Source organism: Squalius cephalus (genome assembly GCF_949319135.1).
Source record: "Squalius cephalus genome assembly, chromosome: 24".
Classification (NCBI taxonomy): Eukaryota; Metazoa; Chordata; class Actinopteri; order Cypriniformes; family Leuciscidae; genus Squalius; species Squalius cephalus.
In genome coordinates this window covers 15,361,113-15,375,917 of record NC_137145.1, presented here as the reverse complement: position 1 = coordinate 15,375,917, position 14,805 = coordinate 15,361,113, and positions in this window count along the sequence as shown.

The window sequence follows — 14,805 nt, the reverse complement described above, 5'->3', positions numbered from 1 at the left end:
ACTGGATTTGAATTCTTACAGGATTAGCATTATTAACATAAAAGTTATTATCACCAATTATATTTAAGTGCATGTATAACAACATAAACGTGATCTCTCAGATGGAATAACAGGCTGTGGGAAGGCTAGACAAATTACAGCCTTGTAGTTCTTTTCCCACCTATACTCAACTCTTGTGTTATCACCATGACAACTGCATGGCGCTTTTTTTGCGTCCAAGCCTCTGCTGGCTATACTTTTGTGCTTTGATTCTTCATAAAGCTCGAGAAGGTGATTCATATCAGGTTCCTGGAAATCCTTACAAAAACCCCAAATTCAGAGAATTCACTCAGAACACAGATTCAATCGATAATGTGCCGCCTAGCACTCACTTTTTCTAGAATGAGGATTCAGTGAGTGTTGAGTTCATTTATTTGCCATGCAAGCTAGATGTTCATGGGTGAGGACACCAGTGCTCTGAGAACCTTTGTGTCCTCTTAATGGACCACATGACTGCATCTGCTTTTCTCACAGGAATTAGATTTGACTACCACAGGTTTCTGGAAAACGCACAGGCTTTCTCATAGTCACATGAGTGCCATTACTCAGCACATAAGAGCTTAAGCAAGAAGAGAGATAGAGAGTGAGGTGAAAGTAAGGTACTATTATCCTCATGGACTCTTCAAACTAGCCTGATATATTCTATCTTAATTTTTGCAAATACTCTCCAAGCTGATGAGTTATTTGGTCTCTATTTTTATATCTGTAGTCACAATGATGCAGTTACTCTAAAAGTATTGGCGAACTCCTAAAAAATTAAATTCTGGAAATTCACCCTGACTGTATGCTGTCATAAATTTTTTTTGATATAGTGATCCGAATTCACTGCAGTGAAGTGTAAAATTATTCTTAGATTACGTAAATACTTACATTTTGTTTACTTACTATTCTGAAGTTCACAATTTTCAAGAACACAAAACTTTCTTATGCTTTTAAGTCGCACCAACAAGCATAACAGGTGAGTTGGATGGTAGGTGGGGAATTTGAGTCATTTGAATGACTCGACTGTTTTAATCCATTCCCCCCAAAAATTCATTTGTTTACTGATTTGTTCCATTCACTGATCAATTTGCGGCAATCGCCGTTTTTGGAGGCCACAGAGAGTTGGGGATGAACGCGTGGAGGACGAGGAGGATACAAGGTTTCTCTGGCTGCCCTTGAGTCTGAGCAGAACTTTGACTGTCAGGAGGATGATTTTGTCTCGCTGGATGCAGACAAGAAATGCTCTGCCTATATTTTTCAAGCAGGGAAGATCATGTCACCTTAATCAAACACACCTGTCTGTCACCTGTTATGTCCTCTGCATCCTCAGGATTGGCATATATCGGTGGATTTGTCCAATGCATACTGCCACAGTCCACCCGGGCACAGAAAATTTTGGAGGTCTCCGTCAACGGGATTGCCTACAAGTTTTAAGTCCCTAGCACCACTCAAACCTGTAAGATGTGCAGAAGCGGTGTTGTCTCTGCTGTGTCATCAGAACATAAGACTGTTCGTTGTTGTCCTGTAAGTAGTTCTCGTGATGGTGAAACACTTAGCCCAGCAGGGCAAACATGTGTTGGTCAGAATGATAAATACGACAGTGGAGTTGTATATAAGCAGGCAAGGGGCTACTCGCTCTCTTCCCCTGCTACAATTGGCACGGACAGTCTTGATATGGGGCAGACCTGCAGTCCCCCCTGGAGTGGCATTTGCATCCTCGAATAGTGGCGCAGATCTGGGATCTGTTTTCGGCAGGGCCGATGTGGATCTTTTTGTGCCTGCAGAAAACCGCACTGTTTTCTTGATTATGGACAGGAGTGCCCAGCTGGGGGTGGATTCCCTGTCTCATGTATAGCCCAGGACTCAGCTGTCCGCTTTCCCACCGGGGGAACTGATACAGCCTACCCTGGAAAGGGTGCGGCGGGGAAGGTCTGTCACTGATTTTGGTGGCTACTTTCTGTCCAGCAAAGACATGGTACGCAAGCATCATGACGTTGCGGTTAAGGACAGCGTGGTGTCTTTCCCTATGCAGGGACCTGCTGTCCCAGGCAGGAGGCAGATTCTGCACCCTCTACCTGAACAGTGGTATCTAGGGGCCTACCTGTTGGGAAGGAGAATCTGATGATCCAAAAATAACAACAACTACGACATTATTCAGCATTGTATTCTCTTCCGGGTCTGTTGTCAATCCGCGTTCACGACTCAGCAGCTTACGTCAGCAGCGTCTTACGTCAGCAGCGTCACTGAGGAAGAGAATACAATGCTGAATAAAGTTGTCGTTTTTGTTATTTTTGGACCAAAATGTATTTTCGATGCTTCAAAACATTCTAACTAACCCACTGATGTCACATGAACTACTTTGATGATTTCTTTATTACCTTTCTGGACATGGACAGTATACCGTACATACATTTTCAATGGAGGGACAGAAAGCTCTCGGACTAAATCTAAAATATCTTAAACTGTGTTCCGAAGATGAACGGAGGTCTTACGGGCTTGGAACGACATGAGGGTGAGTCATTAATGACATAATTTTCATTTTTGGGTGAACTAACCCTTTAATATTTGGTACAGAAATCTTTGTTTGCAATTACAGAGATCATACATTTCCTGTAGTTCTTGACCAGGTTTGCACACACTGCAGCAGGGATTTTGGCCCACTCCTCCATACAGACTTTCTCCAGATCCTTCAGGTTTTGGGGCTGTCGCTGGGCAATACGGACTTTCAGCTCCCTCCAAAGATTTTCTATTGGGTTCAGGTCTGGAGACTGGCTAGGCCACTCCAGGACCTTGAGATGCTTCTTACGGAGCCACTCCTTAGTTGCCCTGGCTGTGTGTTTCGGGTCGTTGTCATGCTGGAAGACCCAGCCACGACCCATCTTCAATCCTCTTACTGAGGGAAGGAGGTTGTTGGCCAAGATCTCGCGATACATGGCCCCATTCATCCTCCCCTCAATACGGTGCAGTCGTCCTGTCCCCTTTGCAGAAAAGCATCCCCAAAGAATGATGTTTCCACCTCCATGCTTCATGGTTGGAATGGTGTTCTTGGGGATGTACTCATCCTTCTTCTTCCTCCAAACACGGCGAGTGGAGTTTAGACCAAAAAGCTCTATTTTTGTCTCACCAGACCACATGACCTTCTCCCATTCCTCCTCTGGATCATCCAGATGGTCATTGGCAAACTTCAGACGGGCCTGGACATGCGCTGGCTTGAGCAGGGGGACCTTGCGTGTGCTCCAGGATTTTAATCCATGACGGCGTAGTGTGTTACTAATGGTTTTCTTTGAGACTGTGGTCCCAGCTCTCTTCAGGTCATTGACCAAATCCTGCTGTGTAGTTCTGGGCTGATCCCTCACCTTCCTCGTGATCATTGATGCCCCACGAGGTGAGATCTTGCATGGTGCCCCAGACCGAGGGAGATTGACCGTCATCTTGAACTTCTTCCATTTTCTAATAATTGCGCCAACAGTTGTTGCCTTATCACCAAGCTGCTTGCCTATTTTCCTGTAGCCCATCCCAGCCTTGTGCAGGTCTACAATTTTATCCCTGATGTCCTTACACAGCTCTCTGGTCTTGGCCATTGTGGAGAGGTTGGAGTCTGTTTGATTGAGTGTGTGGACAGGTGTCTTTTATACCGGTAATGAGTTCAAACAGGTGCAGTTAATACAGGTAATGAGTGGAGAACAGGAGGGCTTCTTAAAGAAAAACTAACAGGTCTGTGAGAGCCGGAATTCTTACTGGTTGGTAGGTGATCAAATACTTATGTCATGCAATAAAATGCAAATTAATTATTTAAAAATCATACAATGTGATTTTCTGGATTTTTGTTTTAGATTCCGTCTCTCACAGTTGAAGTGTACCTATGATAAAAATTACAGACCTCTACGTAGGAAAACCTGCAAAATCGGCAGTGTATCAAATACTTGTTCTCCCCACTGTATATGCCTCAAGTCATGTCGGGAGTGCACTCTCATTCAAACTGCTTGTAAATCCTCTGACTTAAAGAAAGACAGGAAACTTGCTTTGTGCCCTGTGCGAGTTGTATGCAGGTCCATTGAGCAGATGCAGGCTGTGCACTGACAAGCTTTTTGTCATCTTTTCCAACTCGGCCAGTGGGAAGCCGTCTTTCGCATTGGATTGTAGAGAGCTATGTCTATAGCACATAAGACGTTGCCTGCAGGGGTGCGTGCACACTCTACGAGGGGCATGGAAACGTTATGGGCATGGTTTAAGATTTTCGTGCGGCTGCCAGTTGGGCTTCACCACACATGGCACACATGTCCGGTTTACAGACTAGATGTCACTGTGGCAACGGTAGCTTAGTCCGAGCTCCCCGCAGGTACTTTTTACCATTGGCCGTCGCTCCCTTGAAAAGGGAAAAGGGGTATGTGGTTGTGCTGGTCCCTTATGTTTAGTTCAGCAAATTTGCGGGGCGGGAATATATGTCCCATGTCATGTGTTGTACCAAGTGAACCGACTGAATGAAAACATTGAGTTTTGCATATAACTACTGTTCCCAGAAGGAGGGAAACGAGGTACAACACCTCTGAACCCTGCACAGTCGGAGGCTTGCTGAAGAGCTGGACTGAACAAAGGGAATGTCGCATGCGTCTACATTTATATGCTGTGGACAGGTAACGTCGTCATTCGTCATTGGCCTTTAAGGCATGAATAACGGTGTCTTCAGCAAATGGCTCATGAGCGTGATATCCCAAAGTCATGTGTTGTACCCCGTTTCCCTCCAGGAAACAGTATTTATATGCATAAATCAACATTCGTTGTTGCGTAAGTATGTGGGCAATGAGAGTGTGTCTTTTATGTGTAATGAACACAGAATGAGTCATTGAATCATTCGCTGAATGAATGACCATGCAGGCATTTTACACATTTACCATTTTTTTCACGTATCACCACTATTGGGAGTGTTGTCTCATGAGTGTTTATGTGATTATCAATTGTCTACGAAAAAGAAAACACTTTGCTTTCCATAACATTTAGTAGTATATTTCTCCTAGAAAACATTAGATCAAATCAAATTAAATAATACAAAAGTGTAATAATTTGCATATAGCTCTTCTTAAGAAGATACTATTAAAGAAATCCCCATCTTCTAAACAGGTAATTGTAACAATGATGGAACAATTTAAGTCATGGCAACATTTAAAAGGATAGTTCACCCAAAAATGAAAAAAATATAATAATTTACTCACTCTCAAGTTGTTCCAAACCTCTATGAATTTCTTTCTTCTACTGAACACAAAAGAAGATATTTTGAAGAATGTTAGTGACCAAATAGTTGATGGACCCCATTGACTTACATGGTATTTTTTCCCTCCATACTATGGAAGTCAATGGGGCCTTGGGCCAGTTTGGTTGCCCATATTCTTCAAAATATCTTCTTTTGTGTTTAGCAGAGGAAAGAAATTTGGTTTGGAACAACATGAGGGTGAATAAATGATGACAGAATTGACATTTTTGGGTGAACTATCCCTTTATCTTTATGTCCATTCAAGGCATGTAGGCTACTTAAAATAATTAAGTAGCCATACAAAACAAAACAAAAAACAAAGCCAAGCAAACTGCATTTTCAACAGCAGAATATAAGCATGCTAAAATAATTTATGCGCAGGAACTAGCTTTGGAGGCAGACTGCTCATAATAAGTCTCGAATTCCAGCGAGTGAGCGAGAGAGAACGAGTGAATGTGACGGAGAGAGTGAGGGTGTTACTCCTCTCTAACTGTGACAGATACCAGCTGCATCAGGAGCAAATTCCTCCTCAGCCCTTCATCAAAACAAGTCTGATTAAACAGTCTTATTAATTTGCTGAAACATCCCCATGCCTTTGTCATTTTCTGCAACTCTCGCAGATACGCAGAGATAAAGATGAAAGCAGAAAATTGAGTTGGAAGGGGAATTTTGCACATCCTGCGCAGGACGCCAGGAGGACGTTTTTAGATCCAACAAGATGCTTAATGACATAATTGCCGTTCAGGTGGTGCCATTGAAATAGAATAGAAGAGCCTTAAACGTGGCGTTTATGGGGGAGTGGACATTTGCATGGCTACCTATGTTTATTAAAAGCTCTATGCGCTTCTCTTGAGCTCTCCGAACACTTCACATTAGCTGTGCTGGAGAGAGCATCCCACACACAGACACCCACACAGCCTGACACACAGACACTAATTCTCTCTCTCATATAAAGACACACACACACACACACACACAGAGTTACTCTCATAGAGAGACACACACACACACAGTTAGATGGAGATGAGCACACATAAACATCCTCCCACTCACATACTTTGCATTGTCCAGACTTGTAGAGATCGCTTTCTTATTTTCCTCATACTCTGGCAGTACCATGTACAGTACATGATGTACACTTCAAGGATTATGATGGTACTGCCATGATAAGTCCAAAAATAATGCACTGCTATGGTTTGTCCTAAAAAACATGGCATTGTGATGGCAAAACAAAACAACAACAACAGAAACCATGGCACTAGTGTTGTTGTTTGTGTTTTGCTTGTCTAATTTCTCTGCATTCAAATAGTATCACATAAGGAACAGTTTACTCTAGATAAAAGCAGATTACTTCATATTGGATCAAACCAAATATCAGGGAAGATTATCCATGTAGAAAATCACGAATTACTTTAAAATGCAAGTTTTGTTTGTAAATAAATGTGTGTGTGTATATATATATATATATATATATATATAAAAATGAAACATCAAAAATGTCTCTCAATTCTTGAAAAAAATGAGATAAAACAATATTACTTATAATCAAATAATAAAAATGTGTAAAAATATACTGGAGAGATAGCTAACATAATAATAATGATTTATTATTATTAAAAATATGTGGGAAATATACTGAAAATATATCTCAAATTTAAACATTACAGTATGTTCATGGACTTTCTCACTTCTTGAGAAAACAACAACAACAACAACAATAATAAACATTATTGTTTTAATTTTTGTTAGTAGTATTAAACAATAAAATGTGTGTAAATATCCTAGATATATCTTGCATATAATAATAATAATTATTATTATTATTATAATTATGTGTTCAAATATACTGTGTGAGATATGTACTGCATATGAAAATGGCAATGTTCATAGACACTGCAGTTTCTAAAATGTCTTTCACGTCTTGAGGTACATTTATATCTGCAGTGCCGTACATCTGGTGGCCAGTAGTGCAATTTAAACCCTGATGCACACAGTCAGAGGAAATGTTGTGACTGATGGAGAGATAATAATAACTGATACTGATTTGATAGATTCAAACTAACACGTATCCAGCAGTATACTGTATAACTATAGTTCATCTCGTGTCTTGATCTTATCAGTCAGTCACACCAAATGTGTGAAAATGGCCAGTTTCACACTAAGTTTCATGGATAGAGAAACTTTGTGTGAGCAACTGTGTATAAAGATATCAGATGTGTTTAGAATAGCATTCCATCACACTATTCATACTATTTTTGCAGCATGCAGTATGTACTATACAATAGTCAGTGTGTAGTATATACTGTCCAGTATGCAGTTCTCTTCTATTCTAAACACAATCAAGTGCTTAATAAGAAAATGATGATCACTGGATTTTGTTGGATCTACTGGGTTTAAATCATAACAGACAGAAGAGCTCATTTACTTCTAATCAAATGCTTGGATGTTTAAAAAGCCAGATATTGTCCATTATGATGTCCATTCCTTTCTTTTCTCAGACTGTTTCTCATGTCTGTAGCTATAAGAGTGAATCACTTGACTGGTATTAGCAAGACAAAACACTGACCTAGTTAATGTGTGGATGTGAGCAAGGCTGATGCCTTGAAAATGCTGTTTTTTAATTCAGCTTGTCAGACTCCACTAATGTAAATCCACTATCAGGGTCTATAACAGCATTTGTGATGATGAACATTATATTATAAATGTTATATTTTAAAATGTATTGTGTACTAGTTGTTGGGTACAATAAAGATGATCTTCAAAAACTGATGACACATCCCTTTAAAATCTATATAAAAAAGAGTGGCGCCTTTAATGAGATTATTATTGCAAGATGCTTTTTTAAGCAATCAGACTAATGATTTTTGAACTGGCAGATGATAAAATGAAAAAAAATATTGAGACCAGAACTTCATCTTCTTGTCAATAAGCAACAACCCTAGCAACCACATAGCAACCATTCAGCTGGATAGCAATCCCAGCATCCACTCAGAACATCCTAGTAACCATATAGAAACCATAGCAACCACAAAGCAATCCCTCAAAACACCCTAGCAACCACATAGCAAACCTAGCAACCATTCAAAACACCCTAGCAACTGGATAGCAACCACCCAGAACACCTAGCAACTGCATAGCAACCCAAGCATCCACCTAGAACATCCTAGCAACCATTCAAAACACCTTAGCAACTGCATTGCAACCACTCAGAACATCCAAGGAACCGCATAGAAACCCTATCAACTACTCAGAATACCCTAGCAACTGCAGAGCAACCCTAGCATCCACCCAGAACATCCTAACAACTCTAGCAACCACTTAAAACACCCAACTGCATTGTGACCCTAGCAACCACATAACCCTAGCAACCACTCAGAACACCCTAGCACTGTATAGCAACCCTAGCAACCACTCATAACATCCTAACAACCGCATAGCAACCATTCAAAACACCCTAGCAACAGCATAGTAACCCTAGTAGCAACCACACAAGGTGCCCAAAAACACTCTCAAAACCTTAACAACCACATTGCAATTTCTTGGCAACCACCCACAGCACCTTAGCATGTTGCAACAAGTTTTGCATGCATGGGCAAGCGCTCTTCATAATTTCTTCAGAAAATGTCAAAATCTAGACTTAAATGTTCAATCTGCAAACGTGTCAGTATTTTAAGGTTGGTGAGTCTTCATATCTATTGTAGAAATGACAGTAGTTTAATTTCCTGTTTAAAGGTGAGTAGAATGATGCTGATGGAGTCATGATGCTGAATATGCAAGTTGTCCCTGTTATTGGATCAACTCTCAGGGCTATTTCAGGAATCAGTGAACACATTTAGTCTCTTCTGTCTGAAGTGACAGATATTTGACAGCCTTCTAAATGTATGTCAGTCAAAACAGGCTGCGCTGGAGGAGGATGTGTGGTGACGACATCAGTCGAGCGCAAGACTGAATCTTTTACTGCTCAGGTGTGTGACGTACTTGTGTTTTCCTAAAACAGCCCTTCAAAATATACTTCAAAGATTATAAACCCTTTGTTAGTCCAGTAATAAGACATTAATATTGTCATGTTTTGCATCTCATTGATCATTTTCAATTCACAAAGTTGCAGGGTTCATTGCATGCCATTTTGTTCAAATGACAGGTCTGTCATTGTCTTGAGGCAAGACTAGCACACCTCCTACCATCAATAAGTGGGACATTTGAAATAGACCCCGGAGTGGACTCTCAACGGACTAGAGTGAATCAAGAGCAGCCAGTGCTCAGTATAGAATATAGATTCATGTTAAATGAGGTACAGACCATACAGTATATGCCTGCACATATCCCATCAGAGCTAGAGAGCACATCTGTCCGATACAGCTGCCTGTCAAGAATTACAACTGTACAGCTCTGAGGTCAGTTTGTTCTGCATTTAGTACAAGAGTAAGGTTAGAATATCAGAGGGAGAAATTATATATCTCGTCTCAAATTGTTTTATAAAATGCACCCTGGAAGTATATAATTATATAGACCTCATGGCAGTGTTGTTTGATTACTAAAACTAAAAATCATTAAAAATCATTTTCATTAGTTGAAATTAAGCTGGAATACAATAAAAAATTAAATAACTGAAAATTTAAATGCTGCCATATGAAAACTGAATATTTTATATTCTATATTTTGACAAAGTTGTCAGTTAAAAGAGATACTAAAACTAAAAGCTTTTTTTACTGTTAGAAAAATGGCCAAACTTAAATGTATGAATATCATTCATTTAAATAACAAAACATAAAACCAAGTGGCTAATTGTCATTTTAATCAAACGTAACAAGTAAGCAGACTTGAGAGTTGAACATAGTGTAACAGATTAGTCTCTCTGTGTTTCTGAATGAATCAAGAATCTATGTTGTTGAACAAATTCGCTTTTTTTGCACTAAAGTCACGCATTTTTGAAAATATAAAAATAAAAGCCAATTAAAAATATTAATTAATATTAATTTTGATTAACACTATTGTACTTAATACTAAAAAAAAACACTGCCTGGAGGATCAATGGTCTGTTCAGCAGAAAAACTATTCTTAAATTAATAAAATAAAATATTAGCTTATTTCAATCATTTTATTGTTATTTAACTTATATTTAATAGTGCTCACAAATCGGTTAATCGCCATTAATCGCAACAGATACAAACAATGGGTAAATTAATAAAATTAAATATTATTTAAATAATTTTCATTATTATAGTTTATTTATTATTATTTGTTCTTTATTTTAGATTTAATAGTGCTGTCAAATCGATTAATCGCATCTAACATAAAAGTTTTTAATATATATATACGTGTCTGTGTGTGTATGTATATACACCGTGTATACATAAGCATAATGTATTTACAAACTTTTATGTAAGATGCGATAAATCAATTTGACAGCACTAAATTTTAAATATAAAATAAATAATATTTTATTTTATTCATTTAAGAATTGTTTGTCTCTGCTATCTGAACAGACCAATGAACCTCCAGGCGGTTTTATTCCATGCAGGCAGTGTTATAATCGTGACTGATTGATTTGACAGCACTAATTTTTAATAATTTTTATACTTTGACAGAAAGTATACGTCCACAAAGTTTTTGTAAAAAACTGTAATGTTTGATTTTTTTGGGATAACGTTTGTATGATTAAACAATTGTTGAACACTGTTGAGTTATTAGCCACCATTTAGTGTAAAATCTGCATCCTAAAGCAAAACCAGCCTGTCCACAATTGTGAAACAGAGACAGCGAGACTACAATCAGAACCCAAGTGACCAAGAAAAGACCTGCTTTTCCCCATAAAACACAAGGACAGTGTCATGGCCGGAGATAATGTCCTATATTGGCTGGTCTAGTGACTCACTGGCTCCAGTAAGCTCATTTATGTCTGCCTTGGCCTCTCCATCCACTCTATGGCACCAGACAAAGTCAAAGGGGGTGACATTTTGTCCCAGATTTTATGGTTATGTTGCAGGTTTATGAGGACCACACAGCAGTAATGTGTAATGTTTAACTTCGTTTAGGTCGCAGAGGGATCAGAATACAGCTAAAAATGTCCCGACTCAGTCAGTCTGCTCCGCATCCAAACCATTATGAGAACAAAAACTGTTCGCAGTTTGGTTTGCATTGCAGTGTATTCGGCAAATAGGCCATAGAGCAGAGGTGTATAATCAGCTCTTTCCTGTAATTAGACAGAGCACAAGTGAATGAGAAAGGACATAATGTGTCCCGTTCTGTTCTGTTTGGCACTCTTGGGCCTTGCCCTCCAGACATGTCTAATAGGAAGAGAGTTTAATTAAAAGAGAGAAAGAATGAATTTGGATGTCTTCATGATGAATGAGCTGTGGAGGGCGGTTCGAATATTTAGTAGTGATGAGGTGGGCAGCGATTGAAAGCGTTCGGCTTTTGATTCATTCACGATATTTTTCTCATAGAAGGAAAAAAGTTGTCAGTTTCTAATCGCATAAGAGAAAGCAAAACTAAAACCTAAAAGTGTTAATTAACTGCACTCTCCCTCTCACTCTGGTGACTTAAAGCAGATTTGTTGACACATTTGAATAACATATAATGGTACGTAAATGGGTTATTCCTACAGTTTGGTTGATTTTGGAATGAGCAGGTTTGTTGAAAACATTTTTTAGTCTTTTCAATAATGTCTGTCTATCTTAAAAACACACTGGTCAAGCTCAGGCTATAACCTAAAAAATCCTGACCAAATATTTTACAGTTCACAATCACATTCTATGGAACTTGTCCACCCTGTTACATGACTTATTTACAGTGCAGCGTAACAGGGTGGACGTTTTAAGTTAATAAAGGCCATTACTAGCTAAGAAAGACATGCTAGCAAAAGATTATCATTAAAGAAGAATATATTTTCATGTCAAAAACATTCTCATGTCCAGTTTAATTTGACACAACAGGGTGGACATGATAAGTTTTATGCTTGTTAAGGAAAAACTTCTCCGTTTTAAGCATATCGTTGTCGTGTAAACGATTCATCCCTCAATCTAATTTGAGCATAAGTGTTGGGACAATTGGGTTCGTTAAAGGACAAGTTCGGTATTTTACACTTAAAGCCCTGTTTACAGATCGTTTCTGATGAAATAGAACGGTTAAGATTAAAATTTGGACAGATGCTGCTGTCCCGAGAATTTTAGGTTTCTTTCGCGTTCCCCAAAACCTCCAGAATGGGTGTATAGGTGCACTGGAACAATCCTTCCTAATACGCATTAAACTTTCGTTTACAAAGACGTGAAACTCACCGAGTGGTCAGGGTTGTTCACTGATATGCTCACACAAAAATCGCTGCAAAATATGCTTTCCAACAGGTTTTATCATAGTTTTTGTCTCCTCCATTGACTTGTATTGGATGTGATGTGAGGTATTACTCCGCGCGGAAACTGAAATGGGGTTGTTTTCTTCTTCTTCTTCTTGTGTTTTTTTTTTACGGCGGATCGCAAACTGAAATGCCAGTGGTTTGCTTGCAAAAGTGCATTATCGCCACCAACTGGGCTGGAGTGTCTATTATTCAAGCTCTCAACGGAAGAATCTACGGGTGTGAGACGTTTGGAAAAATAGGTCCACAGTTTTACAACGAATGGTAAAACACCTGTTGGAAAGCATATTTTGCAGCGATTTTTGTGTGAACATATCAGTGAACACCCCTGACCACTCGGTGAGTTTCGAGTGAAACGAAAGTTTAATGCGTATTAGGAAGGATTGTTCGAGTGCACCTATACACCCAGTCTACTGGTGGGGGGGAAAGCGAAAGAAACCTAACATTCTCGGGACAGCAGCATTTGTCCAAATTTGAATCTTAACCGTTCTATTTCATCAGAAACGATCTGTAAACAGGGCTTTAAGTGTAAAATACCGAACTTGTCCTTTAAGGGTACGTTTACACGACAACGATATGCTTAAAACAGAGACGTTTTTCCATTGAGTTTTCCGCGCATAGATGACATCGTCAAAACGATCCCCATTCACACGGATCCGCAAAAACGACTAAAAAGGCTGTATTCTTAGATGGCAATGAAACACTATTGAACACATAATACGCATGTGCGTGACGTCATCGTCTTCAGAGATTCACGTTTTTTGTTGTTTACACGGACACCGTTTTCAAAAACTTGCGTTTTCAGGCACACAAAACGTCATTGCATGTAAATAAAACGGCCAAATGCTTTAAAAACTAAAGTTTTTAGTTGATCGGTGTCATGTAAACTGCCCCTAAGTGATCAGCTGTGTCCTGTTGCATTAATTGTTCACATTAAACGCAGGGAACAAGTAGTATCAGTTATATCCATTGCTTCTGCATTCTGAGTCTTGCGTTTGGGGACAAAACACATAAGCCAGGATGAAGATGAGGGAGCTGATTTGGATGCTAAAGAAAAGAGGAACTCAGTTAGAGATAGCCTATAGGACACACAATGGGCATAGCCAAGTCAACAGTTTGGAATGTTCTGAAAAAGAAAGAAACCACTGGCATCTTCAGCAACCGGGTGCATTTCCCAAAAGCATTGTTAGCCAACTTTGGTTGCATGTTCCATTGAACTCTATTGATAACGACGGAACTTGCAGCCATGGTCACATTGGCTTTGGAAAACACACCACAGGTCGGCTGAGGAAAAACAACAGCAGCTGATGACAGACCATAAAAGCTGTGAAAAAGAACCCTAAAATAAGTGTCAGTAAAATCACCAATCTCCAGAAAGCTGAAATGGTCTCATAATCTACCGTTCACAGGAGACTTCGACAGAATAATTACAGAGGCTACACAGCAAGATGCAAACCTCTGATCAGCACCAAACATAGAAAGGTCAGATTAGAGTTTGCAAGAAAGCACAGAGATGAGCCTGTAGAATTCTGGAACAGTTTAATGGACAGATGAGACAAAGACGAACTTTCATCAAAGTGACGGGAAAGCAAAAGTGTGGAGGAAAAAAAGGAACTGCAAATGATCTAAAGCCTCATCGGAGGTAGTGTCATGGCGTGGGCATGCATGGCTGCCCTTGGAACAGGTTCACTCATCTTTATTGATGACTTAATAAATGATGGCGGCAGCAGAAGTGTACAAAACCATCTTGGCTACCAATGTTTAAGAAAATGCCACCAGACTCATTGGGAAACTCTTTAATATTGCAAGAGGACAATGACCCAAAACACACTGCCAACTCAATCAAGAAGTTTAACAGGGGAAAGTAATGGAAGGTCTAACATTGGCCAAGTCAATCTCCAGATTTAAATCCTACCAAACATGCATTTCACCAGCTGAAGAGGAGACTAAAGGCAGAAACTCCCCCAAAAACAAGCACATGGCTGCATTATAGGCTTGGAAAAGCATTTCAAAGGATGAAACCAAGAGTCTGGTGATGTCTACGGGTCAAAGACTCACTGCTGTGATTGTGTGCAAGGGATTTGCAACTAAATACTAGCTTCTAACTTGTACATTTGCAATGGGTTGCAATACCCAATACTAAAATTAAAATAATATAATATAAAAATGAAATAATAATATAAAA